This window comes from Bubalus kerabau, chromosome X (genome assembly GCF_029407905.1).
Source record: "Bubalus kerabau isolate K-KA32 ecotype Philippines breed swamp buffalo chromosome X, PCC_UOA_SB_1v2, whole genome shotgun sequence".
In the NCBI taxonomy this organism is placed as follows: domain Eukaryota; kingdom Metazoa; phylum Chordata; class Mammalia; order Artiodactyla; family Bovidae; genus Bubalus; species Bubalus kerabau.
The window spans coordinates 47,593,142-47,604,886 of NC_073647.1; the positions used below are offsets into that span (position 1 = coordinate 47,593,142).

Sequence of the window (11,745 nt, forward strand, 5' to 3'; positions counted from 1 at the left end):
GATTGGGCCACGTCCACTGCCCTGCCCTTGGGAATACACTGCTTCCACAAATTTCCTAGGATAACAGTGGCCTAATTGATATTTGGTCTGTTCCCTCCAAACATTATTTTGATCTTTGGGAGTGCTCATTGTGGGTTAGTTTCATCAGCATTTTGTGCCTCCTGAGCACCTTTAGCTTATAGCATAGGTGAATGATGCAACAAAGCCCGTTATGACTTAATGTACCAGGAGGTGATTTCTGCCTGCCGCACTCAGGGTAACTATGACATTCACCATCCCCATGTGAAGCCCTCTTCCCCTCTGGGTTCTGGCAATCTAGACCCTAATGTCACTCCACACCCCAAACAATGGCAGGAACACCGCACCACTACTCCTTGCAGCTGAGTTCAATTGTTAAGCAGGGTTATTCACCTTCAGTGCAGACTCCTGACCCAGTCGAGACCTCTACTCTCTGGCTACCTGGGGACCTGAGGGTCTGTTCCCTCAGCTCTTGGGACCCCATATCCCTCCCAACTCAGGTGCCCACCTCTTATCTTCCTTCCCTCCTTTCCCATTAGAAAATTCACACACACACACAAATATCATCTTTTTACCATTTGATGTGTATTTTAATCGCAGCCATCAGTTTCCTATGTTAGTGTGAGAGTCAGTCTTTTCTGGGTTGACCATTTCTAAGAAAGCAGACCTCTGGAGACACAATTCTAAATGTCTGACCTTCTATTTAGTTACTGGCTGCTCAGCTTTTACTTCTCAAGGGTCTCTCACTCTGGGGTGGCTGAGCTTACCTTCTCTTTTGATTCTGCCTCATATTTTGGTACTCTTTTCGGCTTTGATTCAGTTTCTTATTGCAGAGGAACAGAAAAAACTGTTTGGTTTTCTTCTTTTCTTCACCTTCTTCGACTGAGTGGCATATGATCGGATTATCTTTCTCAGGGTTTCTTTTAGAGGTCTTCCGACCCTCATGGTCATATTCCGAGCCTTGAAAGACAAGAGAAGGGTATTAGATTTGATGAAAGGGTATAACATCTGAGTTTGAAGGGAGATTTCATGAAAAGGGATGTCAGCTGGTGAGGGCTTTTGTGGCAGGCAAGGGCAGTGTAGAGTTCTTGTGCAGCAAAGTCAATGGAGAAAGTGGGGAGCATAGAGGGAATCATCTTACCTTCACAATGCCTCTGTATCTCTGTGGACAAAGGGCCTTCTTTCGTCCTTTCACCCTTGTAGAATACCACATGGAAACTCTTCTTGGCTGCCGTGGCTTCCTGGTTACCTTATGATGATAGCATGGCATGGCCTAACCCAGAATCTCTGCCTCTGACCTCCCTATATATACCTTCTCAGAACAATGAGGAGCCACACCCTTCAATCTGATTGGTCAGCTAGGCACTCCCCCAGCCAATGGCGGCTTTGGGGACTTAGACATTATAATGTACCACTGTGCCCATCAACATGGGTTATTGGGTGCTGAGGGAGGCCAGGATACAACTTTCTCACCCCTGAAACCTCTGTGTGTCTGATTCTGGGGAGTGGTGATTTAGGGGCATGGTGTTTCTTCTCATGACCATCAGTCTTTCCTTCCGTGTCCTTTATTCTTTGACTTATATGTCCCCCTTCAACACTCCTGCCTCATCCATCCCTGTATGAACCTCTACCAAACACTTTTCCCTCTAAATCTGTTCCTCAGAGTCGGCTAGTCATTTCAACTTTCGACCACCCTCTTCCTAGTGGGGGTTCTTGAGGGTCTTAAGGAACTTAAGAACAAGCACTTAACAAGGAAAAAGGTAATTAAAAACAGGTTGGATGTTTTTGCTACTCCAATGAGCTTTAGAGACCCCAAGACCTGGTGAATCCTCAGTCTGTTGCCCCAAGGTCTATACACCATCTCCATAAAACTACACATCAGAGCCAAGAAAGTCATAAATGCCTCCTCCACTAATATTGTTGGGGACACTTCAACTCTCATATTGAGAAGGGAACCTCAACTTGCCCCATCTACCAGAAATACATTACCGATTAAAATAAAAATAAAAAAGTAAGGTGCCCAAAGACAAAAGTCAGATGACCAATGCACCACTGTCTCTTAACTGAATCACTTCCCCAATGGCCCTACCTGAAGATAACTCATCGACAGTTATCATCAGTTAGGGCCCAATGTGGAGCTGATCAACAGCCATGCAGAGGAAGTACCAATAGGTATCTCACTGATAGTATCTTGCTTATTGGCAGGGCGGAGCGATGCACTGTCCAATTGCTGGGCAAGACCTGTTTCTTAGTAACAGGATGTGGAGTAATATGGCAAAGCAATGGCTTCCTGCTTATGGCTGTGCTAATGGTGCACTGTTCCATAAGGATATGTTGGGTCCAGTGTGCTTTAAACTTTTATTTTTAATTTTATTTTATTTTTAAACTTTACAATATTGTATAAGTTTTGCCAAACATCAAAATGAATCCGCCACATGTATACCCGTGGTCCCCATCCTTAACCCTCCTCCCTCCTCCCTCCCCATATCCTGCCTCTGAGTCGTCCCAGTGCACCAGCTCCAAGCATCCAGTATCATGCATCGAACCTGGACTGGCAACTCATTTCATACATGATATTATACATGTTTCAGTGCCATTCTCCCATATCTCCCCAACCTCTCCCTCTCACACACAGTCCCTAAGACTGATCTATACATCATTGTCTCTTTTGCTATCTCGTACACAGGGTTATTGTTACCAACTTTGTAAATTCCATTTGTATTCGTTAGTATACTGTATTGGTGTTTTTCTTTCTGGCTTACTTCACTCTGTATAATAGGCTTCAGGTTCATCCACCTCATTAGAACTGATTCAAATGTATTCTTTTTAATGGCTGAGTAATACTCCATTGCATATATGTACCACAGCTTTCTTATCCTTTCATCTGTTGATGGACATCTAGGTTGCTTCCATGTCCTGGGTATTATAAACAGTGCTGCGATGAACATTGAGGTACACATGTCTCTTTCCCTTCTGGTTTCCTCAGTGTGTATGCCCAGCAGTGGGATTGCTGGGTCATAAGGCCATTCTATTTCCAGTTTTTTTAAGGAATCTCCACACTGTTCTCCGTAGTGGCTGTACTAGTTTGCATTCCCACCAACAGTGTATAAGGGTTCCCTTTTCTCCACATCCTCTCCAGCATTTATTGCTTGTAGACTTTTGGATCACAGCCATTCTGACTGACCATTCTGTATGGTACCTCATAGTGGTTTTGATTTGCATTTCTCTGATAATGAGTGATGTTGAGCATCTTTTCATGTGTTTGTTAGCCATCTGTATGTCTTCTTTGGAGAAATGTCTATTTAGTTCTTTGGCCCAGTTTTTGATTGGGTCCTTTATTTTTCTGGAGTTGAGCTGTAGGAGTTGCTTGTATATTGTTGAGATTAGTTGTTTGTCAGTTGCTTCATTTACTATCATTTTCTCCCATTCTGAAGGCTGCCTTTTCACCTTGCTAATAGTTTCCTTTGTTTTGCAGAAGCTTTTAAGTTTAATTAGGTCCCATTTGTTTATTTTTGCTTTTATTTCCAATATTCTGGGAGGTGGGTCATGGAGGATCCTGCTGCGATGTATGTCGGAGAGTGTTTTGCCTATGTTCTCCTCTAGGAGTTTTATAGTTTCTGGTCTTAGATCAGATCTTTAATCCATTTTGAGTTTGTTTTTGTGTATGGTGTTAGAAATTGTTCTAGTTTCATTCTTTTACAAGTGGTTGACCAGTTTTCCCAGCACCATTTGTTAAAGAGATTGTTTTTAATCTATTGTATATTTTTACCTCCTTTGTCAAAGATAAGGTGCCCCTCTGTGCGTGGATTTATCTCTGGGATTTCTGTTTTGTTCCATTGATCAATATTTCTGTCTTTGTGCCAGCACCATACTGTCTTGATAACTGTGGCTTTGTTATAGAGCCTGAAGTCAGGTAGGTCGATTCCTCCAGTTCCATTCTTCTTTCTCAAGATAGCTTTGGTTGTTCGAGGTTTTTTGTATTTCCATATAAACTGTGAAATTATTTGTTCTAGCTCTGTGAAGAATACCGTTGGTAGCTTGAAGGGGATTGCATTGAATCTATAAATTGCTTTGGGTAGTATACTCATTTTCACTATATTGATTCTTCCAATCCATGAACATGGTATATTTCTCCTTCTATTAGTATCCTCTTTGATTTCTTTCACCAGTCTTTTATAGTTTTCTATATATAGGTCTTTAGTTTCTTTAGGTGGATATATACCTAAGTATTTTATTCTTTCCGTTGCAATGGTGAATGGAATTGTTTCTTTATTTTCTCTTTATGTTTTCTCATTATTAGTGTATAGGAATGCAAGGGATTTCTGTGTGTTGATTTTATACCCTGCAACTTCACTATAATCATTGATTATTTCTAGTAATTTGCTGGTGGAGTCTTTAGGGTTTTCTATGTAGAGGATCATGTCATCTGCAAATAGTGAGAGTTTTACTTCTTTTCCAATTTGGATTCCTTTTATTTCTTTTTCTGCTCTCATTGCTGTGACCAAAACTTCCAAAACTATGTTGAATAGTAATGGTGAAAGTGGGCACCCTTGTCTTGTTCCTGACTTTAGAGGAAATGCGTTCAATTGTTCACCATTGAGGATAATGTTTGCTGTGGGTTTGTCATATATAGCTTTTATTATGTTGAGGTATGTTCCTTCTATTCCTGCTTTCTGGAGAGTTTTTATCATAAATGGATGTTGAATTTTGTCAAAGGCTTTCTCTGCATCTATTGAAATAATCATATGGTTTTTAGTTTTCAATTTGTTAATGTGGTGTATTACAGTGATTGATTTGCGGATATTGAAGAATCCTTGCATCCCTGCGGTAAAGCCCAATTGGTCCTGGTGTATGATCTTTTTAATGTGTTGTTGGATTCTGATTGCTAGAATTTTGGTAAGGATTTTTGCATCTATGTTCATCAGTGATATTGGCCTGTAGTTTTCTTCTTTTGTGGGATCTTTGCCAGGTTTTGGTATTAGGGTGTTGGCGGCCTCATAGAATGAGTTTGGAATTTTACTTCCTCTGCAATTTTCTGGAAGAGTTTGAGCAGGATAGGTGTTAGCTCTTCTCTAAATTTTTGGTAGAATTCAGCTGTGAAGCCGTCTGGACCTGGGCTTTTGTTTGTTGGAAGAGTTTTGATTACAGTTTCAAATTCCGTGCTTGTGATGGGTCTGTTAAGATTTTCTATTTCTTCCTGGTCGAGTTTTGGAAAGTTGTACTTTTCTAAGAATTTGTCCATTTCTTCCTCGTTGTCCATTTTATTGGCATATAATTGTTGATAGTAGTCTCTTATTATCCTTTGTAATTCTGTGTTGTCTGTTGTGATCTCTCCATTTTCATTTCTAATTTTATTGATTTGATTTTTCTCCCTTTGTTTCTTGATGAGCCTGGCTAATGGTGTGTCAATTTTATTTATCCTTTCAAAGAACCGCTTTTGGCTTTGTTGATTTTTGCTATGGTCTCCTTTGCTTCTTCTGCATTTATTTCTGCCCTAATTTTTAAGATTTCTTTCCCTCTACTAACCCTGGGGTTCTTCATTTCTTCCTTTTCTAGTTGCTTTAGGTGTAGGGTTAGATTATTTATTTGACTTTTTTCTTGTTTCTTGAGGTATGCATGTATTGCTCTGATCTTTCCCCTTAAGACTGCTTTTAAAGTGTCCCATAGGTTTTGGGTTGTTGTGTTTTCATTTTCATTAGTTTCTATGCAAATTTTGATTTCTTTTTTGATTTCCTCTGTGATGTGTTGGTTATTCAGCAGCGTGTTGTTCAGCCTCCATATGTTGGAATTTTTAGTAGTTTTTCTCCTGTAATTGAGATCTAATCTTACTGCATTTGTGGTCAGAAAAGATGCTTAGAATGATTTCTATTTTTTTGAATTTACCAAGGCTAGATTTATGGCCCAGGATGTGATCTATCCTGGAGAAGCTTCCATGTGCACTTGAGAAAATGTTGAAATTCATTGTTTTGGGATGAAATGTCCTATAGATATCAATTAGGTCTCACTGTTCTATTGTACCGTTTAAAGTTTGTGTTTCTTTGTTAATTTTCTGTTTAGTTGATCTATCCATAGGTGTGAGTGGGGTATTAAAGTCTCCCACTATTATTGTGTTATTGTTAATTTCTCCTTTCATACTTGTTAGCATTTGTCTTACATATTGCGACACTCACGTGTTGGGTGCATATATATTTAAAATTCTTATATCTTCTTCTTGGATTGAGCCTTTGATCATTACGTAGTTACCATCTTTGTCTCTTTTCACAGCCTTTGTCTTAAAATCTAATTTATCTGATATAAGTATTGCTACTCCTGCTTTCTTTTGGTCCCTATTTGCATGGAAAATCTTTTTCCAGCCCTTCACTTTCAGTCTGTATGTGTCCCCTGTTTTGAGGTGGGTCTCTTGTAGTCAACATATGTAGGGATCTTGTTTTTGTATCCATTCAGCCGGTCTTTGTCTTTTGGTTGGGGCATTCACCCCATTTACTTTTAAGGTAATTACTGATAAGTATGATCCCGTTGCCATTTAATTTATTTTTGGGGTTCAATTTTATACACCGTTTTTGTGTTTCCTGTCTAGAGAATATCCTTTAGTATTTTTTGGAGAGCTGGTTTGGAGGTGCTGAATTCTCTCAACTTTTGCTTGTCTGAAAAGCGTTTGATTTCTCCTTCATATTTGAATGAGATCCTTGCTGGGTACAATAATCTGGGCTGTAGGTTATTTTCTTTCATCACTTTAAGTATGTCTTGCCATTTCCTCCTGGCTTGAAGAGTTTCTATTGAAAGATCATGTGTAATCCTTATGGGAATTCCCTTGTGTGTTATTTGTTGTTTTTCCCTTGCTTCTTCTAATAAGTGTTCTTTGTGTTTTACCTTTGTTAATGTGATTAATATGTGTCTTGGGGTGTTTCGCCTTGGGTTTATCCTGTTTGGGACTCTCTGGGTTTCTTGGACTTGGGTGATTATTTCCTTCCCCATTTTAGGGAAGTTTTCAACAATTATCTCTTCAAGTATTTTCTCATGGTCTTTCTTTTTGTCTTCTTCTTCTGGGACCCCTATGATTAGAATGCTGTGGTGTTTACTATTGTCCTGGAGGTCTCTGAGATTGTCCTCATTTCTTTTAATTCGTTTATCTTTTATCCTCACTGATTGTTTTTTTTCTACCATTCTATCTTCTAATTCACTAATGCTATCTTCTGCCTCTGTTATTCTACTATTTGTTGCCTCCAGAGTGTTTAAAATTTCATTTATTGCATTTTTCATTATATATTGACTCTTTTTTATTTCTTCTAGGTCCCTGTTAAACCTTTCTTGCATCTTCTCAATCTTTGTCTCCAGGCTCTTTATCTGTGATTCCATTTTGATTTCAAGATTTTGGATCAATTTCACTATCACTATTCGGAATTCTTTATCAGGTAGTTTCCCTATAACTTCCTCTTTTGTTTTGTTTGGTGGGCATTTATCCTGTTCCTTTATCTGCTGGGTATTCCTCTGTCTTTTCATCTTGTTTAAATTGCTGAGTTTGGGGTGTCCTTTCTGTATTCTGGCAGTTTGTGGAGTTCTCTTTATTGTGGTGTTCCCTCGCTCTTTGTGGGTTTATACAGGTGGCTTGTCAAGGTTTCCTGGTTAGGGACGATTGTGTTGGAGTTCTGCTGGGTGGAGCTGTATTTCTTCTCTCTGGAGTGCAATGAAATATCCAGTAATGAGTTATGGGATGCCAATGGTTTTGCAGTGACTTTGGACTGCCTGTGTCTTGGAACTCAGGGCTATGTTCCTTGTTGCTGGAGAATTTTCTTGGTATGTCTTGCCCTGAAACTTGTTGGCCCTTGTGTGGTGCTTGGTTTCAGTGCAGGTATGGAGGCATTTGATGAGCTTCTGTCAATTAATGTTCCTTGGAGTCAGGAGCTCCCTGGAGTCAGGGTTTGGACATAAGCCTCCTGCTTCCAGTTATCAGTCTTATTTTTACAGTAGTTTCATAGCTTCTCCTTCTATACAGCACCATTTGTAAAACATCTACGTTAAAGATGAAAAGTGTCTCTACCGTGAGGGTCACCCAGAGAGGTTCACAGCATTATATGGAGAAAAGAAGAGGGAGGAGGGTGTTAGATGTGACCCGAATGAGATGAGGTGGAATCAAAAGAGGAGAGAGTGGTCTATCCAGTAATCTCTTCCTTATGTGCACTCCACAACTGGACCACTGAGAGTTGTTCACGAAGTTATACAGAGAAGAGAAGAAGGAGGAAGGTGACAGAGGTGGCCAGGAGGATAAAAGTGGGGAATGAAAAGGAGGGAGACAGATCCAGCCAGTAATCAGTTCCCTAAGTGTTCTCCACCGTCTGGAACACACAGAAATTCACAGAGTTGTGTAGAGTAGAGAGGGGTTAGGGAGGAGACACAGGCGACCTAGTGGAGAAAAAGTAGAGTCCAAAGGGAGAGAGAGCAGTTAAGCCAGTAATCTCGCTCCCTAGTGATAAATGGGTGCTGAAGATTGGGTTCTTAAATGTACAAAATTTGTAACAACTACATAAAAGCAAAAATTTAAACTCTAGAGTAGAGTTTGGAAATTCAAAAATACGATGTTAAAGAAAAGAAGAAGGAAAAGAAAGAGAAAAACGAACAAACACAAACAAGCAAGGTCGTGAAAATTATAAAGAAAATATAGGTACAAAATTGATAACTAATATCAAAAATCAAAAGTTAAAAATCTAAAGTAGAGTTTGATATTTCAAAAATACGATGTTAAATAAAAGAAGAATGAAAAGAAAGAGAGAAAAAACGAACAAACATAAACAAACAAGGTCGTGAAAATTATAAAGAAAATACAGGTACAAAATTGATAACTAATATCAAAAAGCAAAAGTTAAAAATCTAGAGTAGAGTTTGTAATTTCTAAAATACAATGTTAAAAAAAGAAGAAGAAAAATAAAGAGAGAGAGAAAACAAAAACAAAAACAAGAACAAACACATTCGCATAAATTATAAAGAAAATACTGGTACAAAATTCATAACAAATACCAAAAAGCATAAATTAAAAATCTAGAGTAGAGTTTGGAATTTCAGATAAATAATGATATTTAAAGGAAGATGAAAAAGAAACAGAGAACAAGAAAAAGAGAAAATAAAAATGGGTCACAGAAATTATAAAAAAAAAAATTTAGGTACAAAATTGATAACAAATACCAAAAAGCTAAAATTAAAAATATACAGTAGAGTTTGAATTTCAAAAATACAATGTTAAATAAAAGAATGAAAAAAAAAAAAAACCCAAGGTCAATATATATATATATGAAGTTTTCTTTTAAAAAAAAAGGTGTCTTCTTTTTTTTTTTTTCTTTTCTTTTTTTTTGCAAAGTAATCCGGTACAAAAGTGAAAATTAAAGGAATAATAGAGGACTTAATTTAAAAAAATTAATAAAAAATAAAAAGAAAGAAAGAATGATCGTAAAAATAGTAAAAATATATCTAGGACTTTGTTTTTGTTGTGAGTATTTCAGGTTCAGTTCATTTTGGGCTAGTTCCTTGGCCCGACTTATACTTCTCAAGATCTATAGGCCCCTTCCTTTGTAGCTGGTACTAACCACAGGGTTTTAATCTATTGCCTGTAGCTTCCAAGGCGGTCCCCTCTGTTATACCTTTTTCTGTTTGCTGGTCTCTTCAGTGTCTGGTTTCCACCCTGATACAAAGGGGACGGTGGAGGACACTTCTTTTTTTTTTTTTTTTTTTTTAGGCTCACTTATTCAGTTGCGCTGAGGGGAGGTAGGGAGGGATGCTGCAAACAAATAACACTGGCGTGTGCTCGCAGTACCTCAGCCACACTGGGTCTGCCCCCGGTTCACAGCACGTGTAACCTCACTGCCCACGCTGCTCAGGCTCTAGGTTGCTCCACCGGGAACCATCCGTGGCCAGCCCTGCACTTCCAGGTCCAAGCTGCTCAGGTTCAGGCACTCGGGTAGTCTTCAGAGGCACAGACTCTTGGTTGGGCCTGCGTTTTGTGCCCTTCCCAAATCCCAGCAGCTCAGGTGATGAGGTGTTTGGCGCGTGCGATTGCTGCGACTTATCGCCTGCCCTCTGCTCTGTTATCTAGGTGTGCACCGGTGCACCTTCTCAGGCAGATGTTGACCGTCCAGACCCCCAAGAAGTTTTAGTTAGCAAAGAAGCATGCTTACAGTTTTATAGATAATGTCTTTCTGGTGCTGTGATTGTCCCCTTCCAGGTCTGGCTTCCTATCACTGGAGGGGATGGTCTTCCACCGGCTATCTCTGTTCAGTCCTTTGTTCCGTGCGTGGGCCTGGCGGTGTCTTAGGTTAGGGCTGGCTTTTCGCGTGGTAGATATCCCACAATCTGGTTTGCTAGCCCAAATTATTTCATTCAGATAGCGCTCGTGGTATTCAGGCCAGATCCTTGCGATGCAGCCCAGGCCGTGCCTCCCTGTCCACGCTGCACCTCCTCGAACAGCCCCCGCTTGCTAATGGTGGATGCAGGGGTCTGCGCTGCTTCTCCGCTGGGGGAGTTACCATAGGGCTCGCAATGTGCGGGTTTTAATTGTATATTTATTTTTCCTCCCTGTTATGTTGCCCTCTGTGCTTACAAGGCTCGGCACAGATTCGACAGTGAGAAGATTTCCTGGAGTTTGGAAACTTCTCTCTTTTTAAGACTCCCTTCCTGGGACGAAACTCCGTTCCTCCCTCTTTTGACTCTTTCTTTGTCTTTTATATTTTTTCCTACCTCCTTTTGAAGACTTGGGTTGCTTTTCTGGGTGCCTGACGTCCTCTGCTGGTATTCAGAAGTTTTTTTTTTTGGAATTTACTCGGCGTTTAAATGTTTTTTTGATGAATTTGTGGGGGAGAAAGTGTTCTCCCCTTCCTACGCCTCCGTCATCTTAGCTCCTCATCCTGCTTTAATCTTTTTGAATGACTCCTTTCCCACCTCAGATTTTGATTTCACATGCTTGTTTAACTTTCGTACATCATTCTTTTCATTGAATTCCCAGGCATGCCGGTCAGCAGTGCTTATCTATATGCCCCTCCAACAGCTGCAACATGATTGCATGTGCCACACATATTATAGCTAATATTTCAAAGCCAACAAGAATGTCAAAGCCAGCCCACCTTGAGAACTACTTTGACAAACCTTAACCTCACAGTGATTCTTATTCTATTCACAATGTAACAAAGCAGAGTGAGCACAGCCCTTTGCAGCTAGCCATTGATGTGCTTCATTTCAACCCACCCTGTTCCTAGGCAACAGGTGTAGTTCAGCCTTGCTTGGTGAATCAGATGGCCCCATTCACAAGCAGCCAACTGTCAGTGAGTGACCATTCGTTGTCCTGCTCAGCTATTGATCAGCATCACAGTGGGCCCTGCCCCCAGTTACTGTCAAGAAGGTAGTCTTGGGGAAGTGATTAAGTAAGGATGGTGTGGTGGTCATCAGCTGGAAAGTGAGAGAAGAGGCAGATTCAGGCATTCTTTTGGGGGGCCTGGAGATCACCCAGCCTTGGGCCAGTGGGTGAGGTTGAGGTCCCAGGGAATAGATTGGGGATGATATCTTGTAGTGCTCCAGAGCCCTCACGAAGGCCCTCCTGTAGCCTTGGCCCAGGCCTTGAGGAGCAGAGAACCTCTCCCCCATCCCTGTCTCTGCAACCTACAATCAGTGGCCATCTTCCTGGGCCTAAGTCTCTGAGAACTGGTCTCCTCACTTGGACAGCCTGAGGAGTCAGGACCTATTGGGTAG

General features: G+C 40.4%; 1 long non-coding RNA gene across 1 annotated transcript; it reads right to left on the bottom strand.

The window, feature by feature from the left end:
* Positions 1-838: 838 nt before the first annotated feature.
* Positions 839-1,592, bottom strand: LOC129639055 (uncharacterized). The gene is made up of 2 exons (XR_008708144.1): positions 1,160-1,592; positions 839-978 (listed from the first exon to the last, which is right to left on the bottom strand). It is a non-coding gene; the product is annotated as an uncharacterized LOC129639055 (long non-coding RNA).
* Positions 1,593-11,745: the final 10,153 nt, after the last annotated feature.